This window comes from Ranitomeya variabilis, chromosome 2 (genome assembly GCF_051348905.1).
Source record: "Ranitomeya variabilis isolate aRanVar5 chromosome 2, aRanVar5.hap1, whole genome shotgun sequence".
NCBI lineage: Eukaryota > Metazoa > Chordata > Amphibia > Anura > Dendrobatidae > Ranitomeya > Ranitomeya variabilis.
In genome coordinates this window covers 1063528789-1063543612 of record NC_135233.1, presented here as the reverse complement: position 1 = coordinate 1063543612, position 14824 = coordinate 1063528789, and the positions used below count along the sequence as shown (strand labels likewise).

At 44.0% G+C, this 14824-nt stretch overlaps 1 long non-coding RNA gene across 1 annotated transcript; it reads right to left on the bottom strand.

Moving 5' to 3' along the window:
- Positions 1-6803: 6803 nt before the first annotated feature.
- On the bottom strand, positions 6804-12066 carry LOC143810190 (uncharacterized). Its single transcript, XR_013222695.1, has 3 exons — positions 11957-12066; positions 11204-11287; positions 6804-8184 (listed from the first exon to the last, which is right to left on the bottom strand). It is a non-coding gene; the product is annotated as an uncharacterized LOC143810190 (long non-coding RNA).
- Between the last annotated feature and the right edge of the window lie 2758 nt (positions 12067-14824).

Sequence of the window (14824 nt, the reverse complement as noted above, 5' to 3'; positions counted from 1 at the left end):
TGGTGCCAAAGATATTTCATCGAATTTAGGGTATTTTTGGGGTGCTGATTCTGAATATGTCATCAGTTTTGCCAGATTGGCTCAAGTTTTTGAGATTTTTGGTATCTTATTTATAGCACTTGTTGGTAAATGCGACGCATCATCTCATTAATTTCTTTGGATTAGTACTTGAACTGAGCAGTTCTCAATATAGTTTTGTGTTAATTAGTGTTCTAAAAGTTTGTTCATAGCTTGATTTTTGCACTAACTTTATGTTGTTGTCTGTTTTCCAGTGAAAAGCATGAACTCATCAAGAAGAAGTTGTCTTAACGATCCAGACTCATTCTGTTACATTTGTGGTGAATACACACTGCCAAAACATAGAAGAAACATAACAGACTTCGTAAAAAAAGTGTATTTTGCCTATTTTGGGGTTATGCTTGGGGACCAAGACAAGTTTTGGGCACCACACATAGTGTGCAAAGCATGTATCGAATTATTACGAAAATGGAGCAAAGGACAAAGAAAAAGCTTCAAATTTGGTGTTCCAATGGTGTGGAGAGAGCCAAAAAATCATCATGATGACTGTTATTTATGGTAAACACAGGTACAGGCACATCTTCACAATGAGGGACAGGCCTTCTTGCAGATTCCATGTTACTCCCATTTTCGTTTCTTATGCTTATTGAATCCTTGCACTTGCACTGCACAGAAATAACAGTCATCATGATGATTTTTTGGCTCTCTCCACACCATTGGAACACCAAATTTGAAGCTTTTTCTTTGTCCTTTGCTCCATTTTCGTAATAATTCGATACATGCTTTGCACACTATGTGTGGTGCCCAAAACTTGTCTTGGTCCCCAAGCATAACCCCAAAATAGGCAAAATACACTTTTTTTACGAAGTCTGTTATGTTTCTTCTATGTTTTGGCAGTGTGTATTCACCACAAATGTAACAGAATGAGTCTGGATCGTTAAGACAACTTCTTCTTGATGAGTTCATGCTTTTCACTGGAAAACAGACAACAACATAAAGTTAGTGCAAAAATCAAGCTATGAACAAACTTTTAGAACACTAATTAACACAAAACTATATTGAGAACTGCTCAGTTCAAGTACTAATCCAAAGAAATTAATGAGATGATGCATCGCATTTACCAACAAGTGCTATAAATAAGATACCAAAAATCTCAAAAACTTGAGCCAATCTGGCAAAACTGATGACATATTCAGAATCAGCACCCCAAAAATACCCTAAATTCATTAAAATATTTTGGACACCAGAAAAAAAATTTTTTTTTGTTGACCTGTGTAATACATCTTTATTTAGCTTTAAAAAACGCATACAAAAATGCATCAAATCCGCACAAAAAACGCACCTGTGTTTTCTGCCAAGAGATGCTGATTCAGTGCGGAAAAATCCGGAGGCAAATTTGAAACGTGTGCACATACCCTAAGGATACACAGATGTTCATTTCACCGCACTCCCAATGCAATAGCATCGGGCCTATTTCTAGTAGTGTATATATTAGCTATTAATATATATGCAAGTGAAATCTATTCGTTTTTTATATTTCCATCACAATCCCCCTTAGATATCATTTGCTCTAAAAATCCTAGCCTTCTGTCCCAATGTGCTAGGAACTCTTTAGTGCGGCTGGTTAGACAATGTATGCCTAATGCATACACCCCATTCATACAGGCTCTCACAAAGGGAAGTCAGAAGATCTGTCCCTCAGGCTAGGATCACATTAGCCTTTCTGTGCGCAGCGTATCATCTGCATGCGCAAACGCATGCAAACACATGCTTACACCTCCGCATCATCTTATGCATGACACAAAAAGACGCTGCGTGTGCATGCACTTAAATGCGTTTTGGCATGCGTTTGCGTTTTTTTATGCGCATGGTGGTCAATGATATAATTTCCTGGACATGCGCGGTCTAAAGTACGCATGCGTATCGAATGCATTTGTACGCATCTCCTTGCGTACCAATGTGTTTCCATAGACAGTCATTTTTTTTACGCAATAATCTGCATGCGCATAATTGCTCAATGTTTGACTTTTCAAAAAATGCAACATGTTGAGTTCGCCTCACACTGCCTCACACTGCGAAACGACGCATGCACATGCAAACGCATGAAAAGCATGTCCCTGTTTACACCATGTTAAAGATATGTACGCATGCGGATCTATGCAGATCATACGCTGCGCACAGAAACGCTAATGTGAACCCAGCCTATTAGGGGTTCATGGAATGGCAATCATGTCTCATATTTCACAGCATGCGTAGTCAGAGGTGTGTATTCTTAGTCAGGCAGGTCAGGAAGGATATCTATCTGGACAGGCGAGGCATCCATAGCATCATTCTGGCTTAGGAGTATCTTCTGGTATGGGAGTTTTCTTGCAGTTCGATGCATGGATCCAAGTGGGTCTTCCCTCCAGTTTCACAGAGGTTGGTGTCATCAGCAGTGAAGCGCCCCCAGACACAGGGCCGCGGAGTGCTCGGTACCGGGCCTCTCTGGCTCAGTTCTGGGGTTGTCACGGTGGCTAGACCCGGTCCGTGACCCTGCTAAGGGGTGTCCAATGAAAGGTGTGATTATGGTGCGTGGTGCAGGTCGCGATGAATAAAGAGGACACAGGATTGCAGTCTCTTTACCTCTTTACTGAAGGCTCCAGGATCCTCAATCCAGAGTACTGCTAACAGGGCTGGCTGACACCGGCCGGTCCGAAGGCACATCCAGAGATTCCTTTGCAGGTTGAAATCAGTGCCTACCTTCTAGCGCCTGTGTGTTGTAGTACCTCTCTGCTGAGCACCACGGGATAGTCCTCACAACTGTTGTGTCTGTTTCTGATGTTCTTCTTTCTCACAACTCGTATCTATTCTGATGTTCTTCTCCGTCCCCCAGATGATATGGATAGGACGCACCCGTATGACGGGTAGGCCTGGAGTTCTTCCAGGACCCTAGCGTCGCCCCTCTCCCAAAATTGCCCCCTATGTCTGCTTAGGTGATTTAGGTGAGACAGCCAGCCTAAAATTAACTGTCCTGCCGCTGTTTGAAGTATTGCTTGGAGCCTAATACTTCCTCGGCGTTCCGACCACCGGCTACGCGCCTCAGTAGGATGTTGCCTCGATCTTACGGCACGACTCGTACTGGCTTTATCTTCTTTTTGCTGCGATCTCGTTTCTCACTTCTCCACAGTAAACCTCGCTTCTTTTCCTTTCTTAGGATGCCACCGCATTCGAGTGCAGGCGCGGCTCCGTAACGTTGTTTTCTGTTCCCTAGGCCTCTGTCAGGATCCCACCCCTGACAGAGACCCCCTGAATCTTCCCCTGCAACACCCTCTGCCACAGGATGTTGCCTGGTTCCAACCCAGTCAGCTTCTGACTAACTTCCTATCCAGCCCCCAGTTTTACCAGATTGTGAGGAGTGGCCTAATACATAGAACCCTTTGCTCCCCCTGGTGGCCAGAATGTGAAGTGTAAAGTGTGACTGTGATACCTGGTCAGGTGAACTCCTTAAGTGCCATCAGACGTACCATCACTCCCCTTAGCGGCGGAGCGTCAGTACTGCAACGACCAGGACTCTGGGGCGCTGCACTCCCCCCCGGTTAAATCCAGTACTCCCAGACTGGGAAGAAAACAACAATACATGTCAGCAAAAGACATACAATTTTTGAAATGCAATGAACAAGTAATAATAACAGTGCTTCCCTTTATGGGAGGTGAGGACTCTTGAACGTTACAAACAAAACATGGTTAAATATTTTAAATAACATACTATAAATAACTTCTATTACCCAGCCGGGTATTCTACTAAGTGCAAATTCTGAACAATAATTTAACTTTGCCTTTAAGGACGTATAAGCTGGATCCACTAAAGGCTTACTATAAAACTCTAAAATATAAATTAACTTTTTCTTTATTTTTCTCTTCTAAGTGCAACATTTTCTTTTTACTCTCTGATTTTTCATATGCAGGACCGCTTGTCTATCTGCCCAGGCCTACTGCCTCTTTTCTTAGTACAGGATCACTGAGCCATCTCTCTATGGCTCCCAGGAGGACTCACTCACTAACCCCTACGGGTTTACTTCCTGTCCTCAATCTCTAGCAACATTATCAAACATTCTCTATAACTAACTAACTACATATTACTCCTATGTAAAACATTATTACTGTCTACTTTCTTTTTAAGGCAACATTATACTTTAAGTGCAACTAGTGAACGTTCCCTTTAAGAGGAAACCAAGCCTCTTTGAAGTAATGCAGACTCTCTCTATCTGCAAGTCCAGTTAAGGTAAGAGCTTCCATGCTGTACTCAGGAATAGTCTCTTCGCAAAGCTCTCCTTGTAAAACCAGTAGGGGGCACCTTTAAGAAGGTGCGAACTATTTACATTACAGTTTGTGATTCACAAACTGTAATGTACGGTGCACTACCAATTTGTGAACCATTCACCGTCCATGATTCGGTAGTCTTTGTAACATTGTGGAACAAAAGCAAAAAGGAAAACAAAAGCAAAAATAAAAAACAATAGGGATCCCGGGTAAACGAAGGGATCCCCTTAAGAACAACCCTGGTCGGGTATTAGCAGCAAAAAGCAGGGAAACAAACTAGTAACTATTTACAGTTGCAGAGCATCAGGATCTTACTCTGGTTCCGGTGGCCGTAGCTCTGCAGGCAGCAGTGGGCGGGGCCATCCGCCTGGGTACCTGCGGCTACCAGGTGTTGTACCAGAAGCCCCCTCGCTCCAGTCAGGGGTCTGGGTACCCACAGTCTTAGATCCTGTAACGACCTGGGTACTGGTCATCACTTCGGCCAAGCTTCCGGCTACCACGGTGGTAGCAACAGTGCAGGTGGTGGTCTTGACAACAGTGCAGGTTGGAGTAACCACCATAGTCTTTGTGGTAATGGTGGACCGGTCACAAGAGGGCGCCTTCACCACAGGGGACAGCTTCTCCGGCACTGTGGTCGGGGGCATCACGGGACCTCACCTCTTGTGGACATTCAGGGTGAACCACCCCTTTTCCCCAAAGTGCCGGGTGTAGGTGACTTCATCCCCTGGGTAGAGATCCCGATCCGGGTGGCCCTCTCTTAGGTGGGACTCGACATCCCTTCGGTTTACGAACACTTCGGCATACAGGCCCGGCTCCTTGATAAAGCCCCAGCCCCCGTGGAGTTTAAAGGCGATGACAATGCCCTGCCGGTGCGGGGCCTGGTGAGTGGTGCGGTCCTTGCGGGCCCGGTCCTTCACCACTCGGTCCCGCTGGTGATAGGCCCCCCACCCGGCCTGGTATTCTTTCTCATTCTTCTCCCATTGTTGGTTTAGCTGGACCTGATACTCTTCCCAGCTGAGGGCCTCCACCACCTCCCCTTCCTGTGTCTTCACCCCGGGGAACCCCATGAAATTGGATCCCGGGTTCACCCAGCGGCACACCGTGCGCTCTGCATATACCGTGCTTGGCAAGGTGATGGGTGAGATCGGGGCCTTTAGGAGGTGCTCCATGCCCGTGGCCTGGTCCCAGGGAAGGAGGCACTGGAGTCGATAGGTCCCAGGGGGAGGTGTCCTATATCTCCTGGGCAGAGGGAGGGTGTGTACAGATAATGTTTTATCTCACAAAAAGAAGCAGCTGTGATCCCATGCTGTACTGTCTGTATACTCTCTTTTGCTTTCTCCCCTGCCCAGGAGATGTGGTATGATCAGACCATGTCCCTGTACGGTCAGGCACGGCCATTACACAGTACACAGCAGGGGCACATATATAAGATTATCTCAGCGCAGGAACGTTTTATTTAAAAACATCAAATTGTGGAACTTTAATTATTTCAAAATCTATCAACCCCTTAGTGACTGAGCCAAATTTTTTAAAATGTGACCAGTGTCACTTTGTGTGGTAATAACTCTTGAACGCTTCAACACATCTCAGTTATTTGGAGACTGTTATTTCGTAACACATTATACTTTATGATAATGGTAAATTTAGGTTGATATGTTTTGTGTTTATTTATATAAATATCACAAATTTGACAAAGCTGTAAAAAAAATAGCAATTTTCAAAGTTTGAATGATTATCCCTTTACTCCAGATAGTCATACCATAGCAAAACATTAATAAATAACATTTCCATCATGTCTGTTTTAACCCTTTAATGACCACAGATATGCCTTTAACGACGGCAGTTAAGGGTACTTAAACCACAGCACCGCTTTTTAACGGTGCTGAGGTTTAAGTGTATAGCTCCCACTAGCATCGGAATTTTCTTTGGGGTCTCGGCTGCTAGTATTGCGATCGCCATTTTTAATGGTATAACGGCGACCGCAAAAAAAAAGTCAGATTTTCCATTTAATTTCTCTCTCCTCTGATGTGATCACACATCAGAGGAGAGAGAAATAGGGTGCCCCGATACCTCTGGTGTCTATGCATCCTCCCATGAAGTCACCCGGGCCGCCGGTATCTTCTTCCGGGAGAAAATTGCGGGCGCATGCCCAGTGCACCTGACGAGAAATTTTTACTATTGGTTCATTTTAATCACTGTGATAGACCTCATCAGAGTGATTAAAATATAAAAATAGTAAATAAAACCCACCGTAATCACCCCTTTAGTTAGGGAAAAATAATAAAATTAAAAATATATATTTATTTCCATTTTTCCATTAGGGTTAGAGTTGGGCTAAAGTGAGTTGGGCTAAAGTTAGGGTTAGAAACCAAACAAACAATATGGACCACAGAGCAATATGTATTGAAAATCTTAACAAATTTTTATTGGAAGTAAATACAGGAAAATTGTTTTTAAAAACGTAGTATAGAAGCATATAACAAAAAAGGTGGGGGATAGTGACACCTAAGTGCCACGTCCAAAATGGAAGGTTATACATACAGTATCTCAAACCAGTGCAGGCAGACTAAAGTAGAAAACAATAAGGTCTATATTGATAGACAGAGTATATATGCAACAAAAAGTATATATAGCAGCGGGAAAATACACATACTAGGGACCCCTATTATGTTGTATAAAGTGCCGAGTGCATAATAATAATAATGAAGTCCCTGTATAAGAAAGAACACTGCCACGTAAGGGATGTACAAAAAGCTATTATAGGAAAAAATCACTGATGCAAAAGCTTTGCGATCAAGTACATGAAATTAAAGAATGCCATAAAAAAGAACCAACCTAAGATGGACGTGGAAGAGGGACCCCAGATTCTTTAGCCTCATGTACTTGATCGCATAGCTTTTGCATCAGTGACTGTTTTTTATGGCTTTTGCATCAGTGATTTTTTCCTACAATAGCTTTCCAGAGTTATAACCACATAAAGTGACAGTGGTCAGAATGGTAAAAACTAATGTAATGTGACCAGTCTAATATATGGGGGAAGTTCCCTGTGTAATGTATTAGAGAACTGAGGTCCTCGATATTCGGTACTAAGTGGAAATCGGCCTTCTCTGTTCTCTTATCATTGGCCTGTTTCCCATAGATTAGTTATGGATCCCTTACCACTTACTTTGTCTCTACTCCTTTTTAATGACCTCAGGCATTGTTGGCAATGGAGAGGTGTTTGGGTACATTTACAACCTTAATTAGCTCATTATCTTATCACAGATTACACTTGAAAGGTGAAAACAGTTAATACAGTGGACAGAGGGTGTAATCCTTCATATGGAGATGACTGGTCAGTACAATGGCTGCAGTATCCCAGGCTGGCGTACGTGGAATATTCACCTTGCCCCTGGGACACCTGCAGGTACTGGTTTTGTCACAATTCCTGACCAACAGCCTAATTATCACTAGTTCCTCCCATTGGATGTCAACCATTTGTTTCTTACTTTCAATATTCTCTCACATTCACAATTCCGTTACCCCGTTCATATTCCTCTCTTCCATTTTAACGACATATTGCACAGTACTCATTCCAGCTCTGTGATGCGAATGCGATCGGTCCAATTGAATTGATGACAGCATTTAGTCATTTTTGGATGGGAGTCTATGAGCATAGCATATCTAGAATTGGTGATCTTTGCCCACTGTCCTTTGCAGTAGCTCCACAGCTGTCAAATTGTGAGAAAATCTCCTGTGTACAGCGTCCTCTTCAGGTCACCCTCAGATTTTAAAATGGATTCAGATCTGGGGGTCTGGCTGGGACTTTAATTTTCTTCTGATGAAGTAATTCTTTTTTATACTCGTTTTATTGAACTCTCAGATCAACTGTATAAAACAAATCAAAGTCAGAAAGGTACATTATAGATTCTTGTAAAGTCAACATATACAGGACATCTGCATTCAATAGAAAACCATAAATACCATCTATATAGTTATAAAATCAATATTGTAATATCTATCTATCCCCAGCTCAGACCCAACTTCTGTTCAGCATCAGGGATCAGAACTTTGAAAACATTTCGGTTCAGATCAGAAGGCAGTTGGAACCTGAGGGTGTTAGAGGAATAGGAGGTTGTAAGAGATGCACACGATCCCCCCACACTTTAGTACATTTTTGTGGATCGCCTCTATTTTTGTATACCAAACTTTCATAGGGAATTGTAATATTAATTAAATTCTTCCAATGAGAAAAGGGAAGGGTTCTATCCCTCATCCACTTGAGGGCTATCATCTTCTTGGCCAGAAAGAGAGTTTCCCGTAGAAAGATATGAATATACGGGGTCCGTAAGGTCTCTCCTAAGATACCCAATAAACAGACCTCTGGTGTGTGTGTGATGGGTATTCACAAGATGTCTTCCAGTAATTCCATCACCTCTCCCCAGACCAAAACAAATGTGAGGGCATCCCCATGCCATGTGTCAAAAGTCTGTGCAAGACATTTCGCACCAATAGGAGCTAGTGTGGCACTGCCTACCCATTTTTTTATACCTTTTAGGTGATAAATAAGATTGGTGTAATAAGTATAGCTGTATTCTTTTGTTGTTGATTGCAGGAGATGCATGAATTGGAGATTCCAGCGCCTCCTCCATCCTTCATATTTAGATGTGGAATCCTAGTTCTCAACATCTCTTAAATAGAGAGTTGTTTTGAAGTTACCTTAGCGTTTAGTAAGTGTGTGTATATTATTGAGCATAACATGCTTTTGAGGTGTAGATGACATGAGCAAGTGAGTGATCAAAAGTAGGGAGTGAAGAAAATATCTGAATCAAGTATGACCCCAAGACAGCAGGCACGTTGCTGGGGAGTAATGGTAGAGCCACACATGGAAATGGCAATATCGGTCATAGGTAGGTTAGTGGAGGGAGGAAATATATAGTTCAGTTTTTGACAGGTTCAGTTTCAGATAGAGGGAGGACATGATGTTAGAGACAGTGCTAATACAATCACTGGTATTTGTAATAATGCAGGCGTGATGTCAGGAGATGATGTGTATAATTGGTGTCATCAGCATAGAGATGGTACTGAAAACCAAATTACTGATTGTTTGTCCAATAGGGGCGGTATACAAGAAGAGGAGGGGGCCTAGGACTGATCTTTGAGGAATAACAACAGTAAGGAAAAAAGGAGAAGAAAGGTAGCAAGCAAAAGATATAGTGAAGGAGTGGTCATAAAGGCAATAAAGGCAGGAGGAGAATCAGGAGGGAATGGTGTCCTTGAGGCCGATAGACAGAACATAGTGAGGAGGAGCTGGTGATCCACAATGTTGAATGCTGCCGAGAGATTCAGAAGATTCAGCATGGAGTATTGACCATTAGATTTAGTTGTTAGTAGATCATTAAAAACTTTAGTGAGGGCAGTTTCTGTAGAGCGTAAAGAGCTGAAACCGAATTGTATTGGGTCAAGAAGAGAGTTATCTGAGAGCTGGAAGTTTAGATAGGAGTGGACCAAGCATTCCAGGAGTTTAAAGATTAAGAGAAAATTAGAGACAAGTCTATAGTTAGCAGTACAGTTTTGGTCGAGGGATGGTTTATTAAGTAATGGATATATGCTGGCATAATTAAATGAGGAGTAAAAGATACCAGATGGGAGAGAGAGGTTGAATATTTTTGTTAGTTGAGTTGTGACAGCTTGCGAAAAGGACTGGAGGACATGTGAGGAAATACGGTCACTGTTTCAAGTAGTAGGGCAAGAAGATGAAAGGAACCAGATCATTTCTTCTTCTGTGACTGGTTCAAAGACAGAGAGTGAGCTAGATGCAGTGGTGGAGGAAGGACAGTGCTTAGAATTAGGGGAATAGGAGAAAAATTCCTGTCACATATGCTCAACTTTTTATTTGAAATAATTGGTCAGCTCGTCAGTTCTGAGGTTGATGGTCAAGGTCTGTACTCTTGGATTGATGATGGAATGAAAAGCGTCAAAAAATGTTTAGAATTGTTGGATAGTGAGGTTATGAGGGTATTGAAATAGGTTTGTCTGGAGAAGTGAAGGGCTGAGTTATATGTTTTAATCATAAATGGATGAAATCTTAGGCCAGATTGGATTTTCTCCATAGATGTTCGGCTCACCTGTAGCACCAGTGTAGGAAACATGTTTGCAACGTGTGCCAGGGTTGTTGCCATCTGTGCCCAGTAGTTCTATGTGTAAGCAGTGCAGCTTCATCCAGGATTCTCTGCAGGGCTGCCTCTAAGAATTTCAGGGCCCCATACTGCCAAAATTTTGGGACTCCCTTGAAACTCCACCCATGCTCCACCCCCAGTTCTGCCTCCACCCTAGCTCCACCTCCACCCCTTGAACCTTCCAAAGTTCCTCCGCCCTCTCTTGGAAAAGCTCCACTTCTGGTGAATATCGGTCTGCACTTGGACCGCGGTGCATGGACCGGCCGCGGGTCTCCTGATCTGAACTTAGCAGCCTCACAGCATGTATGAGGATGCTGGTCAGGAGATCGGCGCCCAGTCCATGCACTGCTGTGTGAGCACAGACCGATAACCCCATTTCAAAAATTACACAGCCATAATAATAATAAAGATATTTCCCGATCATATATACCGACTTGCATCAATAATTCCCCACCCCTATTCCAAATCCCAACCAAAACTTATAAGCTACTGGATGATCCGAGCTGCTGCCTGATGTCATAATTGGGCATTTGGTTTTGCAGCAGGTCAGAATCATCCAGTAGCTTATATATGCCACTAGCCTCCCCCTGGGCCCTGTTGGATGCGGCCCCCAGTCCCCACTCGCCTTCCCTCATTAGCCAAACGATACCAGTCCAGCCGCAGCCACAGTGAGCCACCTGAAGCCTCTCCTCACTGGAGAGACTCACCCTGCTCGCCCGCCACCTCACCCTGCTCGTGCACCCGCCGCCTCACTCTGTTCGTTCGCCCGCCGCCTTCCGCCTGCTCATTCGTCGCCCCCAGGCACCTACAACCTGCAACAGCGAGAAGGGGTTATACCACAGTGCCCCCCGGATGGGGACACACAGGGGAGAATGAGATACAGCTCAGCACACGGGATAAAATTAGATACACGGCTCAGCAGACAGTATCACACAGGAGAGGATTAGATACACGGCTCAGCAGACAGTGTCACACAGGAGAGGATTAGATGCACGGCTCAGCGGACAGTATCACACAGGAGAGGATTAGATACACGGCTCAGCAGACAGTATCACATAGGATAGGATTAGACACACGGCTCAGCAGACAGTATCACAGCATAGGATTAGATACATGGCTCAGTAGACAGTATCACACAGGATAGAATTAGATACACAGCACAGCAGACATGATCACACAGGATAAGATTAGACACACGGCTCAGCAAACATGATCATGCAGGAGAGGATTAGATACACGGCTCATCAGACAGTATCACACAGGTTAGGATTAGATACACAGCTCAGCAGACAGTATCTCACATGGTAGATTAGATACACGACTCAGCAGACAGTATCACACAGGTTAGGATTAGATACACAGCTCAGCAGACAGTATCTCACATGGTAGGATTAGATACACGACTCAGCAGACAGTATTACACAGGTTAGGATTAGATACACAGCTCAGCAGATGGGATCACCGAAGAAAGTGAGACTCACCCTGCTCCCGGCCCGCTGCCTCCACCTGCTCTCTCGTCATCCGCCGTCTGCCCCCGCGTGAAACACACAGGGCAAGCTGCTCTGCTCCGGAATGTGGAAGTGGAGCAGCGTCTGATGTCAGGAAGGACCATGATGCACCCAGGCCAGCTGCAGCTTAAAGGTACAGTGCAAATTTCCATTTGCCGGATGCATTAACAACACTGTAGTTGTATCTTTAAAACACCACAGTGTTGATTATGCATCTGGCATTTGAAAGCCTTGAACAAAATGTCCAGGGGCCCGATAAGGAGAAGAGAAGAGAGGGGGGCCCAAGCAGACCGGGCTGCCAGCGTGTTCAGGCCCCCCCTTTCTGATTCTAATCACCGGGCCCCATACAGTAGTAAGGGCAGTAATGCCCTGATGGCGGCCCTAGTTCTTTGCAATGTATCATTATAATGTTTCAATGCAGAGTCAGGACAGGAGAAGGAGGAGATTGGGGCAAATGATGACTTTAAATTCTTCCTAAATATAATATCATGTATATTTCTATAAGTGTGGAAAATGGGGGTGTCTTGAGCAGGGTGACAATTCTTGACAAAGAATGAAAAAAGGTTATGGTCAGAGAGTGGGAGAGGGGAATCAGTAAAGTCAGGCACTGAGCAAAGCGGGGAGAGGATCATGTCCATAATATTTCTTTCTTGTGTAGAAGAGTTAGTGAGCTGTGAGAGGACAAAGGAGGAGGTTAGCGATAAAAGGTGAGTGGCAGATGGGGAGAGGGGATCATCAATAGTGATGTTATAATGTCCCATGATGAGGGTGAGGATGTCACAAGATAGAAAATGTGGAAGCGAGGTGGCATAGTGATCCAGGAAGTGACAGGAAAGGTCCAGAGGGAGGTACACAACTGCCACTCAAAGGGAGAAGGGGCTTTAGAGTCTGACAGTGTGGATCTCAAAATAAGGGAATATAAGTGAGGGTACTTGGGTGATAAACTAAAAAGTACATTTGGTTGATAGGAGCAGATCAACACCTCCATCTTGTGGCCTATAGGCCACACCATGCCCACCTGCTCGTTGTCTCCGCCCGCTGTCTCCACCCGCCCGCCTGCCTGCTGTCTCCGCCCGCTCGCATGCCTGCCCGCTGTCTCCCCAGTCACTCTCCATCCACGCTGACTGCATTGGTGGAGAAGGGGCCTCCAGCCACTTCCTCCACCAATCAGCATGTGTACTGTGGTCATCGGAGACAGAAACAGAGCAGATCGCCATTGGAATGGGAGAAAGGTGAGTATGTGTTTTTTTAATTCATTTATGTGTATGGGATGTTTGGCTGCAGATGGGAGGCTGTATGGGAGGGGAGGCTGTATGGGTCTTATCATGGTCATGGGGAGGCTATATGGGTCTTATGGACATAGGGAGGCTATATGGGTCTTAAGGACATAAGGAGGCTATATGGGTCTTATGGGCATAGGGAGGTTCTATGGGTCTTATAGATATAGGGAGGCTATGGTGATCTTGACATGGAGAGGGGGTCTTAACATGAACATGGGGAGGCTGTGTGTGCCTTATATGGTGACCATGGGAAGGCTGTGTGGACCTCATATGCTGGCCATGGGGAGGCTGTGTGGGCCTCAGATGCTGGCCATGAGGAGGCTGTGTGGGCATCAGATGCTGGCCCTGGGGAGGCTGTGTGGGCCTCAGATGCTGGCCCTGGGGAGGCTGTGTGGGCCTCAGATGCTGGCACTGGAGAGGCTGTGTTGGCCTCAGATGCTGGACATGGAGGGGCTTTGTGGGCCTCATATGATATATTAAAGGGGCTGTATTCGGGTTCAAATGGTATATAGGGGATGTTAGCATATCTAATTCTGCTCAATATTAAGTGATATAATTAATCTTAATATAATTATTAATATAATAATTATAATATGTTGATATTAATATTGAATAGAATTAATTTCAGCCTATTGGTTCGGCCCTCCATAACAGTCATTGTCTCTTGTGTGGCCCCTCGAGAAAATTAATTGCCCACCCCTGCTTTAAGGGAATGGGTGGACTGCAATATCAAGACAGGCTATGAAACTTACTATAGGTCTGTTCAGTTTGGAATTACAAAGACCTAATGATGATATTATTACAATGTACATATATTTTAATGGACAGAACATAGATTTTCCTAATTATCTTTCTACTCGTAGGTCTACAATGATAAATGCACTCTATGTGCAGAGAAAGGTTTAATCTTCATCACAGAGGGTGATTCTTCACTGTATTGCAGTGAGCCTATGAAACTCACATTGTAATGGTCTGTTAAATATGCTTATTTTGCACATTTATTTAATCAGGACTTAACCAGGTGCGTTACTCTTAAAGAAAAATGTCATGATATGCTCATAAAAAAGGTAGTGGTTTATTGAATTGTCCACAGAAAAACCACATTGCAGCAAAACATAAAATAGATGAAATGGTTAAGAACAGATTGCCCATGTGTAAATATCAACGCTTGTTACTCATCTTTCCCAAAGTTCTGAATGGTAAAAGCCGTCTGTCTGTGTGAAATCTGAAGGTCATCATGGCTACCGCTACCAGCTGTTGCTTTCTTGTGTGACTTGTCAAATGTCCATGGAGAATGATGGTGAAAGCAGGAGGTGACAGCCCCCACGTGACAAAAGCCCCCACACGCTCCTAAGAGACGTTTATATATGTTTCCTACAGACCACGTGTTCCCCTTTATGTGGTGTTGACTCATACTCTGAGCTTCATGCACAGAAATAGCCCTTTGTAGTGTCAGCAAGAAGCAATGGGCTCAGTACAGTATTGAATAAGAATAATTCAATTAATAATTAATATTTAACATGGTCGATTCACTAAACAAGTTCAATCAAGGCCTGGATGC